The sequence below is a fragment of the Acomys russatus genome, chromosome 4 (assembly GCF_903995435.1).
Source record: "Acomys russatus chromosome 4, mAcoRus1.1, whole genome shotgun sequence".
NCBI lineage: Eukaryota > Metazoa > Chordata > Mammalia > Rodentia > Muridae > Acomys > Acomys russatus.
The window spans coordinates 50,688,320-50,716,130 of record NC_067140.1 but is presented as its reverse complement, the minus strand read 5'-3'; the positions used below and the strand labels follow the sequence as shown (position 1 = coordinate 50,716,130).

At 38.5% G+C, this 27,811-nt stretch overlaps 2 pseudogenes; one reads left to right on the top strand and one right to left on the bottom strand.

Annotated features, from left to right (window-relative positions):
- Window positions 1-10,275: 10,275 nt before the first annotated feature.
- Window positions 10,276-10,923, top strand: LOC127188431 (dnaJ homolog subfamily B member 6-like; annotated as a pseudogene).
- Window positions 10,924-11,264: 341 nt separating this feature from the next.
- On the bottom strand, window positions 11,265-12,074 carry LOC127188430 (60S ribosomal protein L7a-like; annotated as a pseudogene).
- Window positions 12,075-27,811: the final 15,737 nt, after the last annotated feature.

The following is a 27,811-nucleotide window of genomic DNA, read 5'->3' as shown; positions in this document are numbered from 1 at the left end:
GCGCTGGGGTGTTGAGTTGGAAGGAAGGAAAGGGAGAAAGGAAAAGAAGAAGCTTGCTGAAAAGGTTCCTGAATAAACTGCCTGGAGAAGAACGTTCGGGCCGCGGTCGGAAGGGTCGCGACAAAAAAGTAAGTTAGTTAATGGCTCAATAGCTCACAATGCTAAAGCATAGTTTTTAAACACTGAAAGAAGGAATATGACATACTCAACATTGAATATATTCTATACTCAAATATTAAAAATGTCACAGAACTATTACAGGCAAATCTATTCATTAATCAGTAGAATGGGACAGGGAAATATTAAAATTATATCTTGCGTTGCTATGAACCACTCATGACAAAGAGAGATGCCAAAAGCATAGATAATGTGGGCTAGTCACTGAAGAACACATGGAACTTAGATGGAACCTTGAGAAACAGTGGTAGAACGGGGCAAGTGCTCTAAATTTTGAATAATTCATTACAAAGAGCCAAACAATAATAACAACAAAACCACAATTGAACAACAGGCAAAAACTATTTAAAAAGATAGAGATGTCTTTTTAAAAAAAAAAAAAAAGGAAAATTGCTTGGCTGCTTGAAGGAAATGTTAGGTTTTTATCTTCAAAAGAAGGAGAGAGGAAGGAAAAAGGTAGAAACAAGAGGGGGAAGAAGGAAAGAAGAGAACGAGGGAGTGAGGGAAGAAAGGAGGGATGAAAGGATGGCAAAGGGGAGGGGAAGAAAAGTGCCAGTGTTTTGGATTTTCTTGTTGTTTGTTTGTGTTTTTGATTTTGTTTTTTTCAATCTCTTTGGCACTAGCCTTAGGTTCTCTTATGTGGAAGCCATGACTTTGGAGAAAAAGCAAACTGCTCCACTACCCCTTTCTGCTGAGGAACTCCACTTTTATTTTGTGGTAAATGCTCTGCATTGAGTGACTTTCCCATAGTATATAGGGTGCTGGTGTCACAGTGCTGGGGTGTCCATTTCCAGGGTTCTGTGCATCTGTCTTGAAAGATGTCAGTCTTGTTGCCTTATCACAATCTTAACTCTGTTGAGCAAGGTTTCTGGTTCTTAGCCCCAGTCAACTTGATTATGCACTGATGGCCTATTCTTTTCTATAATGAGCCTGTTATTTTGCAATCTATGATTTCCATATAAAATAGTACATAATGTGGTAAGAATTTGGCGTATAAGTAGAGAAATTTGGCTTGTAGTCCTTTCTGTTTTTCTCTCAGTAATAAATGAGAATGAGTGGCAGTCAAGTCAACTGCATCCTCAACTCTCCTTAAGAATTAGTTAGATACTATCTTCTGTGCCTAACAATCTTTGGCTATTTCATTCATTCATTTGTTCAACCAGAAGTCATTTATTGAATACTCATTAATTTTGTGGAGCTGTGCAAGGTACTTATTTAGGATAAAGAAATGCTTAAAAAGTCCTTACCTCCATGATACCAGGACACATCGCTTTCTTTATGAACTGGAAGGAAATTGTTATTCTACAACGGAGATATTTCATCTTGATACACTTGATATACTCAGCTGAGCTTCCTAGGCAGAAACCTTTAAAAGTAAAGCGTTCAAAAATGCTGATACATCATTTAGTTAGGAAGGAGACAAAGTGTGCTTAAAATTATTTCTTTACTTAGGAATATTGTAGGGGCCCTAGAGAAATGGAACAGTGTGCAAGATTGCTTAATGAACAAGAATTCAAACCTATGTTTGGATCGTAGGAACCACATAAAACGTTGGGCTAGGTCACATGTTCACCTGTAACCCCAATATTGTGGGGACAGTGACAGGAAAATTGCTGGGGAATGATTGCTGGATATCAGACTCACTTTGGTTTCTGTGAGAAACTCTGACTCAAAGGAATAAAGTGGAAAATGAAAGAGGTGGCTGCATTTTCCTCTAGGATCCATGAACGCATATAGGCACACAGGTGCATGGGCACAAGCACACACATGTGCACGCACACACACACACACACACACAGGTGCGCGCACACACAAGGATACCCATACACATGTATGTACAGTACTCCCCACACAAACACATGCATATTCAGTCAAATATACATAAATTAGAGTGGCACTCTCCTATTTTCATTAGTCACATCCTGGTTGTGTTGATTTACTGTATGGTGTCACCTGCATTCAATTTCAAAGTGTACTGCTGTTGTTTTCAATTTGACACAAGCTAGAATTATTTGGGAAGAGAACCCTCAGTTGAGGAAAGGCGTCTATTGGATTACAAGTAGGCAGTTTTGTAAGGTGTTTTCTTTACTGATTTACTGGAGAGGGCCTGGCTTATTGAGGGAGGCGCCATCACTGAGCAGGTGTTTGCATAAGAAAGCAGGCTGAACAAGCCAAGAGGAGCAAGTTTGTAAGCAGCATTCCTTCAAGGCCGCTGCTTCAGTTTTCAAATTGAATTTCTGTCCTGAATTCTTCTCTAGATGATTAACTATTATCTGTGAAGTAGGAAAAAAAAAAACCTTTTCTCTCAAGTTGCTTTTGCTTGTAGTGAGTGTCTGTTGCCGCGGTAGAAATGTAACCCGGACATAAAACATAGCTTTTCATCAGGGCAGCTTCCTTCCTTCAGTGACAGCTTTTCAGATAAAGATTTCTGAGCCCACAATACACCTTTGTTTCTTTTTTAACACATTTCATATTTGTTCATGCAATGAAGTTGGTATTCAGGCAAAGAATAACCACATGGCTTTCCCAGATGAACCGTCCTATTGTGCTCTTGATGCACAGGGTAGAATAAATGACTGGTTTTATATGCAAGTTTCTTGGTTTACTTACAATTTTCTGCTAAGACTCTGGAGCAAAGGATTTCACCAATTACGTTTGTTGTGTGTGTGTGTGTGTACATTTTTCAGAAAGCATATGTTAGTGGGGCTATTAAGCAATTAGTTTCATGCGTATAGATAGTTCATTTTGCACCAAACCATATGATGTGACTGGAATTTATAGAAAACCATCTTTCTTGCCAGAAATGAAGTGAGTTAATTCTCTGGTTTGGAAAAAAAAATGTGGCTCTATGACTGCAATCTGTAGCCTTAAGAATTAGGAGCCTAGTATTCATGTTCATTATCTTAGAAAAGTGCATAATATAAAAAGAAGTTCTGTGTTATGAAATCAAAAACACAGTACCTGGTTCATATTGCATAATCACTAAATGTTTGATAGCTTGCAAAGAAATGATGTCAACCAGGATCATATGTATACCATACATATATGAGGTCTCTGTCCCTGTCAGCTTTGGGTAGAAGACTTTTTTAGCAGTCTATGCAAAAAGGAAACACAGTCCGAGACAAAATTGGCAGTATTCATGGATAAAAACAATCTGGCTGCTCAGGAGAAGCCCAGCTATTTCTAGAGACTTAATAACTGTTCTTGAATGAAGGCGACAAGGCTGAAATGGGAGGAAAACCGGAAGCAGCCTCCAATCTTCACATTTTTCTACATCAGAGTAGCACGCGGCTCTCTCTCACAAGAATGCTCAAATGTAGTTCAGAAAAACAACTTATCTAAGGGTGGGATACCACAACTGCTGAATGGCATCTCTTATTTGAAACATTGGAAAAGTATCCTGAAATATTTAGAAACCCTGAAGTAGGATTTTTCAGGCTTTCAGGTATAGATACATAAGAGTCAATAGCATCTTCTTTTTTTTTAAATTTCATTTTATTAATTTATTCTTATTACATCTCAATGGTTATCCCATCCCTTGTATCCTCCCATTCCTCCCTCCCTCCCATTTTCCCCTTACTCCCCTCCCCTATAACTATGACTGAGGGGGACTTCCTTCTCCTTTATTTGCTCACAAAAGAACTGACGATCTTGGCTCATTTTTATAGTATTCGTATCCCCAGCCATACCCATGAACCATGCTTAAGCACCTTTCCTTTTGAGGAAGAGAGGGTATGCTAAAAAATTGTGTAATGTCCACTACAACATTCTACATAATTGGCCTTTTATAAATATTAAGCAAAACTGGAAGATCAAAACGACAAGAATAGCATATTGTAGCACAGCCCTGCTTGAAAATAAGTGGTGATATTATTTATGAAAGTCCTCCCCCGTTACTGCTGCCATCTTCGCCCTGGATTTCCCTGTTCAGCACTTATTTCCAGTTTTAAAGGATAGAAATGCCATTCCATTCAGAGCCTGTGCTTGCATTTTATTGAGTTTAAGATGGTAGACTGTGTTGTGAATTACCTCCCTATCATTCCCTGGATTTTAAAAACCTCTTATCACAGGACAGAAAACGAGCTTTGTTTGGGTGTTTGAAATGAAACGTCCTACCTAGCTTGACCTGCCCTACTACTGGGGCTCTGGATTTGTGGTATAATTGGGGTGGTGGTGACAAGGAGTGTCCAAATTTGAGTATAGAACTAATGAAGAAATCACCCAGGAATTCCAAAGAGATGTTTTATTTAAAGAGGTAGGTAGACACATGTTCAAGCAAACCCCGCTTTGCCTGAATGTAGCTTCCCGGAAATATTTTGCTTATTATTTAGCTGAGCTGGACTCAAAAGCAATTAGTGGATGCTGGGAGGAAGTGCCAGTTTTCTTCCCGGGAGGTGTCTCCAGGTAGCCTGTCCATCTTCCAGTGGATGGCCTAACAGCCACACACACACTCTGGTAGCACAGGGAGGCAGGAAAAAAAAAGTGGTGAGGAGGCAGCAGGGGCTGAGGGGATATGGGAAGGACTGGAGGGGAGAGAGTAGAGGATGTATTCCATCAGAACACCTCATATTCACACATGAAACTTTCAATGTTCGAAAAAATGATAAAATTGGGTCTTTTTTTTTTTCCTTTTATTATTTTGCTACCTCTTGCAAGTTTTTGTACAATGTGTTTTGATCAAAATTTTAATTATATTTTAAAAGTCATTTTAATAATTTCTATAATGCAGACATGGATATAGAAACACACAGACACACACACACACACATGTGCACATGCACGCTGGGACGAAAGGACATGGGTGTCCTCAGGGAAGCCAGAGGCATCGGATTTTCCTTTAGCTGTAGTTACAGGTGGTTGTGACCCACCTTCGAACATGCGTACGGGGACCTTAGCTCAGGTCCTCTGGAAGAAGAGCAAGTGCTTTTAACCACTGAGCCATCTTCCCAGGCCCCTACCCCAAATATTTTTAAACGTGCTACAAGTTCAAGTGCCTCAGTGTCGATGCTGTCTTTCTGAGGAACTTCAGCTGTGATATAATAAAAATTATACAAGGGCATAAAGACTTTGGCAACCTTCTCTTTAGGATATAGTCAAGTATATTATAAGTAAGCCATCATTGAATTTCAGAATCGGAATCTGTGCGTCGTAGATCAGCTTCTCAGAGTTTGGGAAGTTTATGCTAATATCTCACACCCTCGCCTCCTCCTCTTCTTCCTGTGGCTCTGCTGTTCTAACCACTCTTCCCACAGCAGCCGGAAGTGGGCTTAAGGCAGAGAGCCCTTGCTTTTCCTTGCTCTCTCTTTAGAAAAGGGAAGAAATGTTCTGTTAATCTTATGGTCCCCTGTGCCTCTATGTTGCTTTATTATTAAGCATACAATCTCTATGAAGGATTCACTTATCACTGGAATAAACTATTAATAGTGATTTTAAAATGCCAAATTGCCAACACTTAAGATATTTAAAAGAATATAAGTTGGTTAGGCATGTCAACATCTGCCTCTTGCAGTCATTTTTATAATGTGAACTATTTAACAAGGTGAAATTTCCTAATGCATATTTTGAGAACCACTTTTGTTCCTTTGCCTTAAATAGCATGCTCATTCTCAGGCACCAGGTTTTCTTCTGCCAGGGACTCTCATTATATGATTGGAACTCCTACTCTCCTAACTGAGACATACTCTTTTTAAATCAAATTCATAATTATTTCCTGACCTCACCATCTCAAGTCCTGTTACAGAGTATGCTGCAGCACCACACCTTTGAGCTGCCAGCCAGCCCACATTTGGGGGGAGGTCTTCTGCCTTCCCCCAAGATTTCCTAAATTATCAGATTACCATAGAAACTGAAGCTTCCTCAGGAGAAGGCCAACTGCCCCGAGGACATTCCCTTAGGATCCACGAGGCCCAGAGATTGGGCTCTGAAAGACTGACCTGCCCAGTGTTAACCAGTCAATCAGAACAAAGTCTAGAAAAGTAGGCATACACCCTTAAGTGGCTCTTCCCTGGAAACTCTGGGTCAGAAAAAACGTGGCCTAGGCACTCTTACCAACTGTTAGGATGCTTTAAGATACCTATCCTTATCTTATGTAATCTGTGGAGGCTTACCCATGAGTTCCAGCTGATGGACACATCTACTTAAAAGCCATTTTAAGGATTGGAATCCACATATCCCAGGCAGTTTTATGGGCACAAAGAGGCATCCCAACCTGTGCCTTAACTCTCGTTGCCTCTGTTCTCAAGTCTGACCTCCACTGGATGTGTTCCATGCCTGCAACACTGTTGCTATCAGTTTACTCAAATGTTTGATTTAATCCTTTAAAACATCAATTTCCTCCTGTGTAAAATGATTATATTAGCTGTGGTTCAAGAGAGCTGTGAAGTTGTCTAATGTGTGGTAGGAAGCTACAAGGTGCCGAGTACAGATAGTGCTGGGTTTAGCTAATTTTAACAAATGAATTTTGTAATCCTGTAGGTAATTATGTAGTTGACTGGTTATACTTGATTTGAAAAAACGCACTCCATGCACTATGTCTGAAGAAAAGCCGAACCAAGAAGTAGTCCATTGTTAGATATGATGTGTTTTGTTGTGGTTGATTTCTTTTTTCTTTTTCTTTATACGCAACAGGGCTATGGTGTGCTCTGATGAGTTGAAGAAACGGGGGTTTCCAGGGGCCGATGTCAGCTAGTGGCTCCTGGGCTTTTATTTTTAATGAGGATGGGGCATCCTTTCTCTTTCTCTAGGAAAAGGGAGATTCCCTATCAAGCTTCAGGTCTTCTTGTGCTCATATATTACCTTTTCCTTTGACTTTGGCTCAAAACTGGGGAATAGAGCACATCTTAAAAAGAGCCAATGTCAGGACACCGCAGGCTCTTTTGTTTCTGGGCAACATGAATGAGAAGACTATCATAAAAATATGGAACTTTGGGAGGAAATAAAAACGAATCCTAGAGGGCAGCATTAAAAGGTATACAGAAAAGCACCGCTAAGAAGTAAATGAGTATTTTTAACAAGGTTTTCTTGTCCTTCCTTTTGATTGGCATCAGAGTCTTCATCTGAACCTTGTCATATTGGATGCTCTGAGCAAAAGTCAATTATAATAGACTCCCGATGAAGACTCCACATCAAAACAAGAGTGTGATGGGAATACCGTGGCACGGCATTTTCTGAGAGCTTCTATGAACCATTCTGTTTTTTCCTTCTCCCCTTGGCTAGCCCATCATGTTCATAATGTGCTTCCGTGTGATCTCTCATACCCCCTTTGAAAGTCTCAGACAAGTACATGCCACAGTCCATATGTTGGTTTAGTGTTGACTAATTAGTTAACTTTCCCTGATATCTTCTTCATCATTCATGGAGTGAAATAAATTCTGTAGGTGCATTTAAGAAATCCAAACCTAATTCTCTCAGGGTTATTTCTAAAATCAAACTGTTAGAAGTACTTTTAACCCTGACATTTCTTTACCTATTAGATACAGAACAAAAATGATGACAACATCTTGGTGAATACTTTTCTTCTTTTTTTCCCTTACACCTAAATTTCTTTCTGGGAAATGAGAATTCCCATGATCATTTAAATTAATATGTGAAAGAAAAAAATAAATTAATAGAAACTGCAGGGAGGGCTGGAGGGGGCAATAGAACACATGTAATACTAAAGACACAGGGGTGGGATACTGAAAGTGGACAGGAAGAGTTCAAACAGGGACTGAGGGCAGAAAGATGAAGAAGATGAGTGATGGTGAACAGCCAAAAATATAATACATCACTTTGTGTGCTAATTTTGAAAAACAAAAAACATGAAGCTGAGTTTATATACAATAACTTGTTAAATGGATATTGCAGAAGGTAAACATATCAAAAATATTTTCAATGATTTGTATGCTTGCTGATATCATTTCCTTTATTAAGTGAAAAATTATCCCCTGTTTTTTCTCAGAAAGTTGACCTAACTTAGCAAGTCCAACTAAAGTGATTAAATGCTTGTCGTTTTCTTTAAAGCTATGTCATAGTACATGCTCTGGAAAAGGACAATTAGGAGAGTCCATGTATGCCGGGCTGGCCTCAGACTTTTGGCACTCTTCCTGTCTCAGCCCCTGAGTGCTAGGGTTACATATATGCAGCTTCATATCTTCCTCAGAGTTCGTCTTTATTCTGTTTTATTATCTATAGTGTGCATGTGTGTTGGTGGCTCTGTCATGGTGCATGAGTGGAGGTCAAAGACTAATCTGCAGTAGTCAGCTCTCTCCTCCTACCCTGTGGCTCCTAGGGTTCGAACTCCAACCACCAGGCTTAGGTGCAAGCATTTTTAGTCAGCGAACCGTAGAGTAGACAAGATCAAGGACTTAAAAGCAAACAATACAATGGACTGTGAATCTGGGTTCTTCTAAGTTAAGCAGTTTATCCCCCAGAAACAAACGGATGTGAGAAAGATGAAGAAACTGGGAGCATAAAAATACATTTGTGGTTCTAAAACCAGAATGGAAATACCCAAAAATCGATGCAAACTGAAGGTGGCGAAAATGCTGAAATACTTAATAAGGAGAAATTTAAATGCATTTTTGATATAAGAATTTAAACCAGAAGACAGTCATTTTATTGCTTGGGAAACATACCATAAAGCTGAACATAGTTCTGTAATACAATTTAAAAGAAACCATCCAGGCTGTGTATTAAACATATTTTTCAGGGTTTGTATATTGTCCTTCCACAAGATTTTCTAAGAAGATATAAACAAGTCTGGACAGGCTCCCCCCCCCCCAGTATAGTTATTCTACCACTGTTGTGAAGATGATGGATGAGTCTCAGACATGGTCCTACTGGGCTTCCTGGTAGATGTCCAGTTGCAGAAACAGATGGAGAGATGAAGCCTTTTTAACTGGTGAACAAAACAAAAGCTTCCTGAATTCTGTTCCGTGTGTGTGTGTGTGTGTGTGTGTGTGTGTGTGTGTGTGTGTGTGTGTGTTTAGCATGGAGGATGCTCATGTTTTTGTCCAGTCCTGCATTTTTATGATCTTGTGGCTTCTTAACATGTGCTCAAGTTTTCACCTTAGAACTACCATTGATTTGGTAGCAGCTGTAACCTGAAACTTCACTCCTGTTTTCATTTCTACCTACCAGGCAGGATCCAGCCAAGAGTGTGCAGCATGGCTTTGCTGTTTCTTTCTTTCTTTCTTTCTTTCTTTCTTTCTTTCTTTCTTTCTTTCTTTTTAAACTGAAGAACAGCCCTATGTCTTATGTCTGCATATCAGGCTGCAGTGTAACTTCATAGTTAATTCCAGATTGATCTAGGCTATGCCCCAGGAAAATTTCAAGCATCTCTCTGCTTTTCTTCTTTGGAAATACCGTACTCAGAACACTGTCCTTCAGTTCGGTTCATACCCTGCTGTTGCCTCTGTCTTGTATTTGATTAGTCAGTGGAATTGAGTTTTGATGGGCATCTCTTCAACCCTGTGGCCTGGCTACCCTCAAGGACTTTGCCGTCATTCCTGTCATGTTCCTGATTTTCTGTTAAGGGGACACTAGCCCATGTGGAATTATTCACAAAGGCAGACATAATGTTGGAAGTTTTACATACGTGTAGCATACCAGAGAACATGCAGTGTTTTTCTGCCGCATTGAAGCTACGCTTCCTGTCAGTTTACCTGCGCACAGTTCTACATTTTAATTGAATTATCTTCTTCCTGCTCATTTTCTCATTATACAGAAAGGTAATATTCACTGGAAGTTTATTTTCCATATTTCCAGTAGAAAACCATTGAGGAAATCCTTACAGACACAAACTCTCTACAGGAAACAGTGAAGAGAGAATAGTTGGGTTGAGAGCTGTGTCTCTGCACAGCGGGATGCTAGCATATTAACAAGATCTGCCACCCTGTGTGTACTCAAGGAAATATTAGACCCAGTATATATTACTGTTGTTAGGACCCTCAATGGTACCTGCCAACTACTTTGTTTGAAAACTTACCTTGACCAGCGCAGCAATGCCTGAGCCACGAGGAGACCTGCCACCCTACTTCCCCCATCGCTGGCCACCGAGTCCTCAGATTTGTTCCAACACTCTGTTAAAACAAGGCTGATTACTATGAAGTTCTGGGCATGCCTCACCCCAGAACATTAAAAAGGCATATCAGAAACAAGCACCCAAGTAAAAATCTTGAAAATAAAGAAGCAGCAGAAAGGAAATTCAAACAAGTAACTGAGGCATACGAGGTGTCAGAAGATGCAAATAAGCGGGACGTCTATGACAAATACGGCAAAGAAGGATTAAATCGTGGTGAAGGAGTCATTTTGACAGTCCTTTTGAGTTTGTCTTCACGTTCCAGAACCCAGATGATGTCTTTAGGGAATTTTTTGGAGGAAGTGACTCATTTTCATTTGACTTCTTTGAAGACCCATTTGATTGCTCTTTTGGGGAACCGAAGGGGTCCCTGAGGAACTAGACACGGAGGTGCCGGCTTGCTTTTCTCTGCTTTCAGTGCATTTCCTTCTTTTGGAGGTGGATTTCCTGCTTGATACAGGTTCACCTCGTTCCTGTCACTAGATGGTCATGGGGGTCACACTTCATCTCTTTAACGTCATTTGGCATCAATATCAACCTCAACTAAGTTAGGTAATGGCAAGAAAATCACTACAAAGAGAATTGTGGAGAACGGCCAAGAAAGAGTAGAAGTTGAAGATGATGGACAGTTAACGTCCTTGACGATAAATTGTAAGGAGCACCTGCTACGCTTGGATAACAGGTAATTCAATGCATGCATTTAACTGAAAGGTTAAGTCATAACTAGCACCACTTGAGGAATAATGGGAACTTTTTTTTGTTTTTGAAGATTTCGAACAAACTCAACTTTCTGTATAACTGTACCTAATCTGAAGTATTTATAAAACAGCTCATTGGAGGCTCTATTTGTCATAGACTTTTTAGTGTGTTGTCTGTCGGGACCACAAAATAGAAGTATTCTTTCTCCGTCTTTTTTTTTTTTTTTTTCCTGGTCTTTACAATTGTTGTAATCTCTGTGTGCACTTTGGTTTTTGTTTTGTTTTGGTTTTTGAAGATAATTTTGTAATTATATTTATGTACAGAAAACTTAACAGTGCACATTTAATCCAGTTTTAGCAGTGAATTCTTTAGCCTTTGTCTTTTCCAGCTTGGCAATGCGAGCCACAGATTTAGGACCCAGGATGTTGCCTCCCTAGTGGCAACGGATCTCATCATATCTGCTGTTGTAATTGGTCCTAATAGCTTCTACCAGCTTAACTGAGCACCTTTGTCTTCCCAGTTAACCTGTGTGAAGGCAACAGGGGTGCGAGTACTTCTCTGGACCAGGCGCCCCAGCCTGACCTTTCCCTTGATGATGCAGTAGGGGGCTCCCATCTTTCGACGCAGGGCAGGTAGAAAGACCAACCAGCTCAATGGGGTCTACGTCGTGGGCAATCACCACCAGTTGAGCCTTCTTGTTCTCCACCAAGGTGGTGACTGTACTGACCCCTGCTCGAAGGACAGGTGGTCTCGTAGTTGGGACGTCCCCATTCTCAGCAGCTTTCTTCTCAGCACGCGCCAGTAGCCTTAGCTTCTTCCCCTGCTTTGTCTCTAGCCTGTACCTGTGGGCAAGCTTAAGCAACTGGGTAGCTATTTGCCGGCCCAGGGCCTGGGTGACCTGCTTAATGGCAGGAGGTACTTTGAGCTGCTTATAGTCAATGGCGCTTTGCCACTGCAGCCTGATATAGCGGGGCTGTTTAACGAAGTGAGTGAGATCTCTTTTGGGCTGGATGTCCTGCCAGATGCCGAAGTTCTTGGGCCTCTTCTCAAACAAAGGATTGACCACCTTTTTGGTCTCCTGTTTCTTCACCACGGCGGGGGCCACCTTCTTCCACTTGGTCTTCTTTACCTGGGTCATCTTGCTGGGCTCGGGGAGAGAGATAGAAAAAGGAATTGTGGATAATATGTAAGGGGCCGCACTTTATTTTAAACAAAACAAAACGTAATCTGAGTTGAGCCCTGTGATTCTTAAGCAGTGCTAGAACGAGACTGTTTTTTAACACCAGCCTGGGTCGGCTTCTCATTGTGTTGAAATATGGGTGTGTAGTGTCAGTCTGTGACGTTACTAGTGCCAGGTGAGCCTTCTACAGAAACACTTCAATTTTATTTTCAGTATTTAGTGACAAAAACTATTACTGTAATACATTTCCAGTTTAGTGTAAATTAAGGCTGTTTTCTAGTTGTGAATGGATGCTGGCAACTTTGTCAAGTCTGACAATTGTTTAAATCTGTAATGTAAGCTTAGGTTTTTTAAAAAAGCTGATAATTTGGGTCTTTTGTCGTTTGCTTTAAAAAAAAAAGAAAGAAAAGAAATGTGAATGTATTTGGTGCGTTGTTTCATGAGTGGGGTCTGAAAGAGAAACAAACAAACAAACAAACAACAACAACAAACTTGACACTACTTTCCAAAGACATGATCTAAACGCTGCACATTTTGGGCCCCAGTAACATCACAGTGTCCACACGGTGTTTGTTTTAGAGAAACTGTAAAACTATTTTCCCCTTTTTTACATTGGATTATGGGCCAAGCAATTCAGACAAGTCAAATGTACTTAGTATATAGGTAAGCATTTTGTAGTTCAGTTTCTTAATGTAGTGACACTCTTGACTTTGGCATTTGAAATTTAATGAAGAAGTTTAACCTACCTGAGAGTTATCTCAACATTTATTTCTACTTTAGGATTTAAGGTGGATCTCATTACTTTTCTGAGAATTTTGAACTTTGTTAGAAAAATAGAACACTGAGAATATGCCTCCAAACTCTAAGAAATTCACTTTTCACTTCTCTGAGCACTTTATTGTAGTTCGCCCAGGGTGATGTTAATGTCATTCTTCCAGATGTGTACTGACCACCAGACTTGGCTGAATGGATCTGTTGTAAAACAAATACCAAGCATCAGAGAGTAATTCACTGAGCTGTAAGGAGAGGCAGATAAATTTTTGATTTTTCCATTTATATTTGTTGCAGTCTGATTTGTAAGCAGCACCGTGAATTAGTTCGGCAGTATATAGTCATTTCTGCAAATAAATTAGGACCTCCGGAACTTTCTTGGATATCCACTCCAGGTGAGTACATGCAAAGGAAAATCTCTCCAGCAGTATTTTGATACAGACAATCAGTACTTCTAGTCTCAAGAAAGTCTTACAATGTCTAGGGGAAAATTCAATAAGATGTTGCTAATTACAACTCTTATGTGCCCGAGGTTGGCTGAAATGTCTGCATTTCTTCAAACACACCACTATTTTAAAACTACACAAAGCATGGTGTCCTGGCCTGATAATTTGAAATTGCATTCTTCAATAACATAATCCACTTGCTTTTAGTTTATATCATAATCATTGTGTTGCTATGATCCTCACACAGGAATATTTTATCTGCTATGTAACATTTATCCTACTGAACATTAAATATTGCATGGTGTCTAAGTGGAGCAATTACTGGTTTTATCCAGATTCTAGTGTCTTAATATTTCAAGAAAATATTTTTAAAGATAAAAGACTTTATAATCGATAATCATTTTCTTATACAAGTAATTATATGCTACTTTCTATATATGCAATATATATATATATATTCTCCTGATTAGCTGGCAGTCAATGCTTAACTTTCTGTTTTAACTCTGCAGGGTCCTTGTAGATGTTATTACTGCAAAGAAAAATCAAAAATCAAAGTGAATTCTTAGTGTTACTCTTGAAGCAAGAGAGGTGCAATTGCTGAAATAGCAGCCAAGCATTGTGCTACACAACTAACTCACAGCTTGGTGCAATGTCCCCACTGAGAGGGAAATGTAGGGGAACTGCCAGAGTTTTACTACATCTGCTCCCTGCTGCTAATGAGCTTTAACCTGTTTCATTCTTATTATGCTTACTGTTTAGATATTTTGCTTGCAAAATTAATTCTATAGCTGAGAGAACACATGAAAGAGGATATGATTTGTAAAATGGGTCTGTTTAAAAATTAAAAGGTATCAGCAAGGGAGATTAAAGGCTATAATGAGTAATGTGTTACTTAATATCAATTCAAGGGCATACGCTCAGGTGGCACTGCTGATGCTGTTTCTCAGTTTTCTTTCCTCCTGAGACACGGGCTGAGGCTGTAGGAGATACCGTCTTTGTTCTGCATTGTACACCTGTACTGGTATGTGGTGTGTGTGTGTGTGTGTGTGTGTGTGTGTGTGTTGTGTCTAGATCTATGTGTAAAATGTTCTGCTTTGAAGTCTTCAATGAGTCCCTAAACAGAGGCAAAGTCTTGGTGGTATGCAAATCTGAAAATCTGTTGTTCCGGCAATAGTATTTTATTATAAGCAAAGATCAGTGGGGTTCTTTTATATGTATATAAAACTTTAATTAATCTTTGTTCTTTGACGATTTCATTCATGTATATAATGCATTCCTTTTTTAAAAAAAACCACAACTCTCTTGTATCTCCTTTCCACCCCTGTCAACTCCTTGTCTACTTTCCAAGTCCTAGTCTCACATTCATTTCCTTGTGTTTTGTCTTGTGATTCACTGAATTTAACCAGAACCATCTGGGTGAACATGGGTTTTGACTTGCCTTTGGGTACATAAGTGTCAATGACTGTCTTGCCTCAGAAATCACCAGTAGCTAATAGTTTGCTGTGTGGGGTATGGTCCAATGGGTCTCTCCTCTTTCCACACTTGACTGATTACCATGCCAGTTTTGCACAGACCCAGTTCAGACAACTGTAACTGCTCTGAGATCATGCTTGCACTGGCTGTGTCGTGCATGACCAGAATATAGAATTCTGCAGCCCTTGCTTCTTGTCATCTAGCTCTTAATATTATTTTGACTCCCTCTACATGATGTGTTTTGTGCCTTAGAAAGGGTGGTAGACATATTCTGTGTGGGGCTAGCATCCATTTCTCGCTTATTCTTAGTAGCTTGAGAAGCAGATTACTGCAAAGGGGAAGCCTGTCTGGGTTATGCAGGGGTAGCATTTGCCTATGAAAATAAACATAAAGATTGAAAACACAGTTTGGTTTTATACCTCTTTAGCTAAACAACAGTTGTAGGTTCCTCCCCAGGGCCCAAGACGTCATCATTCTTGGTTATTTGGGAGGGTTTATAGTACCAGGCATGGATTGACTCCTGTGGAGCTGTCTTCAAATCCCATTCAGGAATAGTGTGCTTTCAGTACCACAGTTGTGTCACTGTTGCACAAGTGGGTGCTTCTTTGCCTAAAAGTTTAGTATTTTACTTCCCAGTGTTTGCAGCTGGGTGAGACCACTGATGTCTTTTCTTGCAAGCAGCCTATAAATCACCTTTCAGAGATGTGAAAACCATCCAGCTGAGAGGATTTTCCTGCTCGGTTTCCCTATATTTTACATCAAATGTGTGTTAGTAACAACTCCTGAACCTAAGGTTCTGGGATCAGTGTGGAAGAGGGGGTTAGGAAGACTGTAAGAGCCAGAGAAACAGGAAGCTGGCAGTGAGATTGTCTCGTAGAAATGTCAGAATGAGGTCTCAAAAACATAGCTGCCTAAAGAACCAAAACAATGATAACAAAAATACTATTATAAAAGTATTTCACAAGGACTCAACCCTAAACAAAGAACTACAGGCAACTAAAGAATGCCAAGAGCATGGGAAACAATCAACCCCCCCAAATTGGTGATATAATTCAAAATAATCAGCTCTGAAGTTATAAATATGGACTGAGCAGATTGTATTTATATATAAGACTCTGACTCTCTGTGTCTCCATCTCTCTCTCTCTCTCTCTCTCTCTCTCTCTCTCTCTCTCTCTCTGTGTGTGTGTGTGTGTGTGTGTGTGTGTGTGTGTGTAAGAACAGTTAAAGAAAGAGATATCATGAATTTGAGACAGATAATCAGACAGAGTCAGAGACAGAGACAGAAACAGAGAGACAGAGTCAGAGAACAGAGGAAAGAAGAAAATGATGTAACTATAATCTCAAAATAATAAAAAACACTATTATAAAAACGGAGCGCTATCATCAGCAACAGGGTCTTATTGACATTCCAATGAGCACCTGAGAGGAATGGCAAGAACTTTATTGTTTTGGGAGATTTGGGGGTTTCTCTAACAAACAAATCTTCACAATTTATTTGTCTACCACCTGGTAATGGCTTCTAGAGAATTTTGATAGGAGTAACAGCGACCTGTTGAGACTTGTAGAATCATCTTTACCATTGTAATTATCATCTGTCAGTAGCACGTAAGCCCACAAAACCCCTTCCTTTTTTCTTATTAATTTATTTATTCACTTTACATCCTAATCATAGTCTCTTCCCTCCTCTCTTCCCAGTCCCACTCTCCCATCATCTCTCCCCTCTCCTACCCTCTCTGCCCCTTCTCCTCAGAAAAAGGGATCCCTTCCCTATCAACCCTCCCTGGCACATTCAGTCTCATCAAGACTAAGCAGATCCTCTTCTACTGAGGCCAGTTAAGGCATCCCAGTTAGGGAAAGTGATCCGAAATCAGGCAGCAGAGTCCACGTCAGAGACAGGCTCAGCTCCAATTTCTAGGTGACTCACATGAAAACCAAGCTTCCTATCAGCTACCTATGTGTAGAGGGCCTGGGTCCAGACCATGCATCCTCTTGGTTGGTGGCTCAGTCTCTGTAAGCCCCCATGGGCCTATGTTAGTTGACTCTGTTGGTCTTCTTGTAGAGTTCTTTTCCTCTCCAGGACCCTTTATCCCTTCCATAAGACTCCAAGCTTGGCCTAATGTTGTTCTCAACATCTGTTCGGATCTGCGGCTGGGTGGAGCCTCTCAGAGGATAGCTATGCTAGGTTTCTGTCTGCAAGCACAGCAGAGTATCATTAATAGTGTCAGAGTGGCTGTCTCCCGTGGGGGTGGGTCTTAAGTTCTGTCAGTCATTGTTTGGCCATTCCCTCTATCTCTGCTCCATCTTTATCCCCCAGAACATCTTGTAGGCAGGGTAAGTTTCTGATTGAAGGTTTTGCGAGTGAGTTAGTGTCCCCCTCCCTCCACTGGAAGTCCTGCCTGGCTATAGGAAGTGGCCACTTGAGTCTCCATATCTCCTGCTGCTAGGAGTCTCAGCTAGAGTCACCTCCATATCTTCCAGCAGCCTACCCTGTTGCAGGTCTCCATATTATACCAGAAATGTTCCTTCACATCAATTTCCCTTCTTTCTCCCAGCCCTTTCACCTCCCGGATCTCCACTCTTGTTTCCCTCCCCATGCCCTTTCCAACCTAGTTTTCTCTCTTTATCCACTTCTAATGTCTACTTTATTTCCCCTTCCTAGTTGAGGTTCAAGCATACCCTCTTGGGCTTTCCTTCTTGCTTAGCTTTTTGGGTCTGTAGATTGTATTATGGTTTTCTTGTACGATAAGGCTAAAATCCACTTATAAGTGAATATATACCATGTGTGTCTTCTGGGTCAGAGTTAGCTCACTCAGGATGAAATTTTCTAATTCCATCCAGTTACCTACCAATTCTATGATGTCCTTGTTTTTAATAGCTGAGTAGTATTCCACTGTGTAAATGTTTTTATCCATTCTTCAGCTGAAAGATATCTGAGTTGTTTCCAGTTTCTGGCTATTACAAATAAAGCTGCTACGAACATAGTTATGCAGGTGTCCTTGTGGTATGATGGAGCAGTTTTTGGGTTCCCAGGAGTGGTATAGCTGGGTCTTAAGGTAGATCTATTCCCAATTTTCTGAGAAAGTGACAGATAGATTTTCAAAATTACTGTACAAGTTTGCTCTTCACCAGCAACGGAGTGTTCCCCTTTCTCCACATCCTCTCCAGAGTGTGCTGTCTCTTGAGTTTTTGGTCTTACCCATTCTGATGGGTGTCATTTTGATTTGCATTTTCTTGATGAATAAGGACCTTGAGCATTTCTTTAAGTACTTTTCTGCAAATAAAGATTCCTCTGTTGAGAATTCGAGATTTAGCTCTGTACCCCATTTTTCAACTGGAATTTTTGGTTCGTTGATGCCTAATTTCATGAGTTATTTATATTGTAACTGTTATTTTTATATAACTGTGTTTTTTTCTTTTGCCAACATTATATATTTGGATATTAACTCTCTTCTGTATGTAGAGTTGGTATCTTTTCCCAATCTGTAGGCTGCAGTTTGTTCTGCTGACAGTGTCCTTTGCCTTATAGAAGCTTTTCAGTTTCATAAGGTCTCATTGATTAATTGTTGATCTTAGAGTCTGAGCTGTTGGTGTTCTGCTCAGGAAAATATCTTCTGTACCAATGAATTCAAAGTTATTCCACACTTTTTCTTCTATCAGAGTTAGTGTATTTGGTTTTATGTGGAGGTCTTTGATCCATTTAGACTTGAGTTTTGTCCAGGGTGATAAATATGGATCTGTTTGCATTCCTCTATATGCAGACATCCAGTTAGACCAGCACCATTTGTTGAAGATGCTTTGATTTTTTTTCCCCTGTTGTATGGTATTGGCTTCTTTGTGGAAAAAAAAAAAAAAAAACAAAAACCAAGTGTCCATAGGTGTGTGGGTTTATCTCTGGGTCTTCAATTCAATTCCGTTGATCAACCTGTCTGCATTTTGCCAATACCACGTGATGTTTTGTTATTCCTCTGTTATTGCTTTGTAGTAGACATGATGATACCTCTATTGATTCTTTTGCTGTACAGCACCATTTTTGTTATCCTAAGCTTTTGTTTTTCAATATGGGAATGAAAATTGTTCCTTCAAAGTCTGTAAAGAATTGTGTTGGAATTTTGATGGGACTTACATTGAATCAAGAAGACCATTTTGACTATGTTCATCCTACCGATCCAAGTGCATAGGAGAACATTCCATCTTCTCATATGTTCTTCTATTTCATTCTTCATATATTTGAAGTTCTTATTATAAAGGTCTTTCACTTGCTTGCTTAGAATTACATCAAGATATTTTATATTATTTTGGCTATTGTTGAGGGTGTTGTTTCCATAATTTTTTTCTCAGCCCACTTACCATTTATATAAAAGAGACCTACTAATATTTTTTTAGTTAATTTTGTATCCAGCCACATTGCTAAAGGTGTTTATCAGTTGTAGAACTTCTCTGGTAGAATTTTGGTGTCACTTATGTATACTATCATATCACCTGCAAATAGTAACACTTTGACTTCTTCCTTTCCAATTTTTATCCCTTTAATCTCCTTTTGTTATCTTATTGGACTAGCGAGAACCTCAAGTACTATGTTGAATAGATATGGAGAGAGTGGACAGCCTTGCATTATCCCTGATCTTAGTGAAATTGCTTTAAGTTTCTCTCCATTTATTTTGATATTGACTATCAACTTGCTGTATATTGTCTTTATTATGTTTAGGTATGGGCCTTGTATCCATGATCTCTTCAAGACTTTTATCATGAAGAGATGTTGGATTTTGTCAAAGGGATTTTCACCATCATTTGAGATGACCATTTTTTTTTCAGTTTGTTTATATGATGGATTACATTGATGGATTTTCATATATTGAACCATCCTGCATCCCTGGGATGAAGCCTACTTGATCATGGTTGATGATGTTTTTGCTGTGTTCTTGGATTCAGTTTGTGAGTATTTTGTTGAGTATTTTTGCACCAAAGTCCATGAGGAAAATTGGTCTGAAATTCTCTTTCTTGATTGAGTCTTTTTTGTGGTTTAGGTATCAAGGTGACTATACATACCGTCATTGAATGAGTTTGGCACTGTTCCTTCTGTTTCTTTGGTGGAATGGTTTGAGGGGTACTGGTATAAGCTCTTATATGAAAGTCTGATAGAATTCTTCACTAAAATCTGGCCCTAGGCTTTTTTTTTTTTTTTTTTTTTTTTTTTTTTTTTGGTTGGGAGACTTTTAAAGACAGTTTCTATTTCCTTAGGGGTTATAGGACTATTTATATTGTTAATCTGATATTGATTTAACTTTGATAAGTTGAATATATCAAGAAAATCATCCATTTATTTAGATATTTCAGTTTGTGGGATACAGGCTTTTGAAGTAAGACCTAATGATTCTTTGGATTTCCTCAGTACCTGTTCTTATGCCCCATTTTTAATTTCTGATTTTGTTAATTTGGATATTTTTTTTCTGCCTTTTAGTTAATTTGCTAGGGGTTTGTCTATCTTGTTGATTTTCTCAAAGAAGCAGGTTTTAGTTTTGTTGATTCTTTGTATTGTTCTCTTTGTTTCTAAGTTATTGATTTCAGCCCCAAGTTTATTTCCTGCCTTCTACTCCTCTTTGGTGTGTTTGTTTCTTTTTGTTCTAGAGCTTTCAGATGTGCTGTTAAGTTGCTAGTATAAAATCTCTCCAATTTTTTTTATAGAGTACTTAGTGCTATGAACCTTCCTTTTAGGACTGCTTTTATTGTGTTCCATAAGTTTGGGTATGCTGTGCCTTCATTTTCATTGAATTCTATAAAGTCATGAATTTCTTTTTTTCTTCCCTGGCCCAGTAGTCACTGAGTATAGAGTTGCTTAGTTTCTATGAGTTTGTAGGCTTTCTGTTGTTATTGAGGTCAGCTTTAGGCCATGGTGGTCTGATAAGATACAAGGAGTTATTTCAATCTTCTTGTGTCTGTTGAGGCTTGCTTTGTGACTAAGTATATGATCAATTTGGGAAAAGGTTCCATGAAGTGATAAGAAGAAGGTATATTCTTTTGTTTGTTTGTTTGTTTGTTTGCATGAAATGTTCTGTAGATGTCTGTTAGGTCTATTTGATTCATAACATCTGTTAGTTTATTTCTCTATTCAGTTTCTGTCTCATTGACCTACAAAACTCCTTTTTAAATAGAACCTAAATGTATTAAAATTTCAGCTGAAGTTTTATATTGCTTTTGGGAAGAACATAGTTTGACACTCAAAAAAGTAAATCACCTTACACCATTGTAGTGTTTCTCAGTGGTTAGCTAGCTCTCGAGAGTCTGGAAGAAATTAGTACAGCTATCTAATTTCAGACTGCATTTTTCTTATTTCAATGTCATTTATACAGAAGGAATCATAGACTATCAATATGTTTACCTATAACACACAACTGATAGCAAAACAACCAAAATAGATGGAAGGTTAAAAATTTTAAACCTATAAAAGCAACACAGTATCATGAGCAGTGTGATTACTTTGTGTTGATATAATTATTTTGAATTTAGTCACAAATGTATAACTCTTTATTTGAAATAACAATCATTTGATAGCATTAACTTCTACAAAGTGCTAAAGATATTGCAAATTAATAATTTAAAAATATGGCATATGACACACCTCCTTACCAAATAAATGATAACTTTTTTGACCTGACTTATTTTTTCTTTGGCATAGTTAAACTATAGTATGTTATATGATAACTTATTTTTGCACCATTTTATTGAAACTTAAAAATCTTTTGCACAGTGTGTGATGGTGTTTGGCCTCTGCTAGACACAGAGCATCATTTTTCTGTTAAGTACATGTAAGTTTTCTTTCCACCTGTGTGAGAGAATTAAAGTGGTGTGTCATTCCACTGCAAAATTATTTCCCCATGTCAAGTCATTATCGCAATTTATTATATATGTTATGGAATGTAAATATAATTTATTAAAATCACTTTTAGTGGCTAGTTAATACTTAAAACAGATTTTTGTGACAGATGACAGTGAAGATACTGACATTGACTATGGTATGCAGTGCCATTTATTGTCCACATTTGCCTCTGTTGGTGCCAAATTAACACCTTATCTGAAGACAACATTTTTGCTGCAGCCAAGTAGGAAGTTATTTAATAAGGCATTAGAGCCACATTAATGTAAGTACACATGACAGTGCCCAAACATAAGCTGATCATTGAGACAGATCAGAAACGCTTATGTTACCATCATAATAAGGCTGATAAAAGAATGATGTCATCCTCCTGCTACAGACAAGAAAATCAAATTCAATGAGTATTATACAGCTAGAGTGTGGTGGAAGCAGGATGCAAGTCCAAGGCATCAGGTCAGAGCTTTAGCAGTGAGAGAGAAAACATGACCAGGTACAACAGTTATTTGCAAGTGCACTCGTGTGTGTGTGTGTGTGTGTGTGTGTGTGTGTGTGTGTGTGTGTGTGTCTGTGCGTGCGTCTATACATACACACACATATCCACATATAAATGTAGCTCTCACCCCTCCTCAAAGAAACTTCTTTCTGCAGTAGATGAGTCTGTTACAAAGATCCATAATTGATTAAAATGCAGAACATACACGGCTATGGGACACTCAACTACAATTGCTACATCTAAAAGGCAACCATTATACTTAAGGCTCAGGAGAAATGACAAAAGAAGACATGGGAAGACTGTGAGAGCCAGAAGACCAGGAGTCCTCCTCCAAGATAGTAACTTCTAGATCTGACAATGGAACTTCAGCCAAATGCACATTTTTACTTCATAATACTCTCTCAAAGGGAATATGTATATGAGAGCAGAGCAGAACCTTAAATATTACATGCAATGCCTATTTAACTGCAGGCACGATTAATATATATTAACTTTTTATTAAATTGATATCTCTAATTCATTTAAAAGGATAAGATACATCTCTTTCAAGATAGTAACCAGGGAGGTGCTGTAAATTCACTAGACACATGTATGTGCTCATGCTTCTGTTTTCTAAATCATGTGTCTTATCTTAAAAGGCAACCAAGTACGGAAGGAGTCTTTGGGTTTTTTATTATATTCAGTATAAATCAAGTAATTGCCATTTAATAATATATTTAAGTTTTTCTCAGTATTACCATTTTAATTCATTGCTTTATTAAATTGTTAATAATTTGACATTGGGTTATATTCCAAAATAACATTTTTTCTAATTATTATAAAGTATATTCATTAGAGACATTTTGTAAGTCCATTATGATATAAAGAGAGAAATGGAAATCACCTCTTTCATCACCCAAAGCTGATGAAAATTAAGCATGTTGATACATGTTATTACAAATATTTCATTACATAATACAATGCATTTTGAATATAATACTTTTTCTGTGATAAACATTTTCATATTTCCAGTTATTTTCTATGGGAATATTAACAATCATTTTCTTAGAATAGATTTTTAAACTTGAATTTGGAGGTACAAATTGAATGAATATTTGGAAGCTTGAAGTGAACTGACCTGGAAATAAATCTTAGCTTAAAACATTACTGAATAACCATCAGAAAGTAACTATGCTAGTTATCTGGGACTTAAGCTATGTCAGATGTATTCTCTGCTAGGGAAGAGTGTATGCTTGAGTGTTTGTGCTAGTAAATGGTAGCCTCTAACCATACACTAATTTTTTAATCACTTATTTGGTTTTTTCTTTGTTTATATTTTTGACTCCTTGATTTATATTGTGGACTTCTCTGCAATATTTTTAAATATTTTATTTATTATAATTTATTCACATTACATCCCAATTGTTATCCCCTCACTCTTCTCTTCCCATTCCCACTCTCCCTTTCTCTCCTTCCGTATTCCCCTCCCCTAGACCTCTGATGCCCCACACACACTGTGTTCATATTTTGAAACAAGCTTTCACTCACTATGTAGCCCAGGCTGGCCTCACACTCACAGAGCTTCACTTGCCTCTGCCTCCTCAGGGTCTGGATTAAAGGCATGTTTCACCACACACAGTCCCCAATCACTTATATTATAAAAATTAGTTGCTAATTCTTCAAACTAATAAATTTTTCTTAATATAATATGGCAATTTTATGTTGTCATCAAAGTTACCCTTGTAAAAACTTATTTCCACACTGGAAATTAGTTTAGTATGATCCTGAAATGGAAATGTCTTGCTTGTCTAATTAGAGGTTGTATATATAAACAATTATTTTCGAAATGGTTTGTACTGACGCCCTGTTAATCCATGACTTAGAAGTCCTGGTTTAAATGTGTTTCATGTCACTTTTTTTCTTTAAGTCTGTTCATAGTCAGCAAGTACAGGTAATTTTGAGAATTATCAAACAACAAGAGATATAAGGAAAGGCAGATAGAAATGGACTGGACTATGCTCAGAAAAAAAATGAATGATGGAATGTTTCCACTGTCACGGGAAAACAGCCATAATTGACAAAATGTACACTTATTCAATTCTATAAATGAAATATTAACCCAGGCAGCTCTTCACCAATACCTGTAGAGAGACTAGTGCACTGTTCATTGTTACTTCTAATCACATCTTAGACACAGAGAAGGGCATTATTCATGCAAATGGTCCACTTACTTCCTGAAAATATTGTGGTCTAAATTCAAGAGTTAAAGCAAACAATTTTGTGCAGTCAAGCATGCTAGGTAACAGAAAACATTATATACTTATTGAGTGATAGTAGGAAAATGGGCTAGACGAAAAGATGGAAAGTGAGAAAGTCAGGCCAATCCAACCTGTCTCTTCTCCTTCCTTTTTTAAACTTTGATTAAACATTCATTTCCCCCAAGCATGACAGTGGTTTTTGTAGCACTATAGTGGAGATATTCAATTGTCAGAGTGAGGAATAATGGAATGGGACCAAGGATAAACACATATCTAATTTGAACAGCTCCTCCATGGACCTACAAAATACCTTACACTTTTAGAGGGCCATTACAGTACTGTAAACTAAATTGTGTGGGCACTTGTATGCACAGTGGTTCACCCAAAATATTTATCATCTGCTCTCTGGAAATGAACTCTTAGACCTAGCATTTCTTTTGCACAGTCACAATTCCAGCTGAAGATGTACAGAAACGTTAACTTTACTCATTCAGCAATCTCAGCCAATGGAAAAGTTTGTCTCAATGTTTGGCTTGACCTAGCCGAGTTTTTCTTGGGCTTATATCCTCAATAGAACCCCAGCACCTTGGGCAACAAAATGGCCTTTAAGCTTGAATGAACAGGCATTTCTTTTCCTCTACTTCAAGGCTTTACTATTTCATCTTTTCAAACTCTTTTACTGCAAGCAACGCAGAATTATATTGACAAGGGTAGAATTTATCTCCAAGAAGAGACGGCTATGCTTCTGTTAAGTGCTAATATAACATTTATGTGTCGGTGCCTTAATAACAGCCTAGCTTACCTAATGAAAGTTGAAAGCAAACAGTACTCTCTGAGATTTTATTATGACTGAAGTGACTGCAATTTGAGGCAAATTATCCCTATTTTTGTTCCCATATCAAAAACAGAGCCACTAACGCAATTGCCACATGTTTGGTATGGAATTAGGCCCCACTCTCATTAATCTACAAGGAAGAGCATTTTTCATGTAAACAGCTCACAAGGGTCAGAGAGAAGAGCCGTTTCTGTGAAAAATGCTTGTCAATAACTTTGTGAGTGAATTTTGAAATAACGTGCCCGTAGCCTGTCATTATTCCTTCCTCTCAGAGTCAAGAGTGAGTGGATGAAAATTGAGCCTGTGAATTGAAAACGGGGTGAGTGTTATGGCCTTATCGACTTCAGGTAAAACGACTGTTTTAACTTGTTATTATTTTTCCATTCAGAGGTCAGGCAATGTACAGTATTACCAGCATAGACTGCAGTGTAAGCAAATTGGCATACAAAAAGGCTATTACCCACACTCGCGGGGCAGAGGAAAGCATAAGTCACCAGGATCCAGAGAACTTGTGATCTCCACAGAAATGAAATAACCAACAAGGCTTTGCAAAAGAATAGTGTGGGTGTGTAAGAACAAAGCTCCAAGGAGACAGAAAATTATAAACCTAGGTAAATACACACTCATGTGTGTAAAAGGCAGGTAGAAATTATGCATCTTAAGGTCTATTTTAAAGGACACTCTAACTACACTTGCTTGCAAAGAAATTGTGGGCCCACACTGAATATCAGAAATCCCTGCTACAATACTTGGTGCTCTGGTGTTTCCCTGCTGAACTTATCTTGAAAGTTTTTAGTTGCTACCTTTTCAAGTACATATGACATATTTTTTTTCAAAGCTAAGTTGTTTGAGTTCATTCTTACAAGAAAGAGTGCTTTCAGAACATTAAGAATCTTCCCTTGAACTTCAAGTTTTTTTTTTTTTCATGTTGAAGAAGACTTTGGGAATTTTAGTATGGTTGTGTTAAATTGACAAGCAATATTCTCTCATTCTCTCTCTCTCTCTCTCTCTCTCTCTCTCTCTCTCTCTCTCTCTCTCTCCCTCTCTCTCTCCCTCTCTCCCTCTTTCTCTCTCTCTCCAAGTAATCTTGGGCCCATAGAATTATGTGTCTGATCCTGACATTTAAATTCTTATTTTTTTCCATTTCAGAAGGCACGTGTTGTTTCTAGCTTTTGATACTGACATTTTCCTATAGACTCTGTGGTCACTAAATAATCAGATACACCTGGAAACTAAAGAGCTTACCATGATTTTTTTAAAAAAAAAAAAAAAGTATGTCTATGTATGGTGGAGGATAGTTATACATAATCATAATTTCCAAATAATGTAAATTCAAATTCCAAAATAATATGAAAAAATAGTATTGTTATGTTTTTGTGAAGACTTGTTTGATTTTGAATTATATGTCTATGGGAAGGAGTATGTGTTAAGTGTGAGTCCTGAAGTGTCTGCAGAGTCCTTAGGAGGGTGGCAGATCCCCTGGAGCTGGAGTTGGAGGTCTTTGTGAGCTGCCTGTGTGGGTGCTGGGAACCAAGTCTGGGTCCTCTGCAAAAGCAGTTTACATTATTAGCCACTGAGCCATGCCCCTGGGCATCCCTTTATTCTAAACAAGATTTTCATAACCTGAAAATAATTACAGTACTCTCCAATTTTAAAGTATCAGCATATACCCTCATTTCCCATTGACTCAATTTAGTCATCCTTTCAATGCTTATTTACCAGTTAAACACCGTGTCAGACAAAACACAGTGATACTAGAATTCCTGCCTTCATCCTATAAGGAAGAGAGCTGGCAAAATGGTGAGATAAGCAAGACTCATGGAGGTGAGGGCTGTTGCTTTTGTCCAACTACATATGCTAACTACTTAAATGAATATCAAGCAAACAGTAGACACAACACCTCGCCAATATCTGTTGAATATTAAATGGGTGTGACAGGAGACTCTGGAATACCCAGAAAAAACCAATAAAGGGTAAATATACCTTTGGCTTATCAGGTTGGCATTACTGGGAAAACTGGTGCAGGGCCTTTTACGTTAAGGAAGAAGAAAACTCAAAGGTTGAGACTAGGGGAAAAAAAAACAGATTTCAGTGAATTTCTGTCAATTCTACATGGCTGTAGCGATAAGTAAAGGTTGAACATGGAAAGTCATTTAAATTAACTGGAAGCTACACACTAAAGAGCTTTGTAAGTCATGTTCACAAGTTTGGAATTTAGACCAACTCCACTGAGTGGTTTGAAGCATGTAAGAACTTCAGCAGTGAAAACAAATAGATGCATTTTAGGAAACACTGACTGAGGCTAAGATGTGACAAGCGATGGAGAGTGGGTGGAGCAGAGCAGATCAAGTCGGGAACCATTGTAGAAATCCAAGCAGCATATAAATAGCAGTGAGCTGAACCAAAGCAAAGGTGAAGGGACTTAGGGAATTGGCGTATTTGTAAGATGTCCTTGGCTGTTGGAAAAGGAGTTAAGGAAGATAAAAGAAAAAACAGGACTCATCTTTTCTATCTTGGCCAGTGGAGCATAGAGATGGTGCATCCCAAAGTAAGGAGGCACGTTTGGA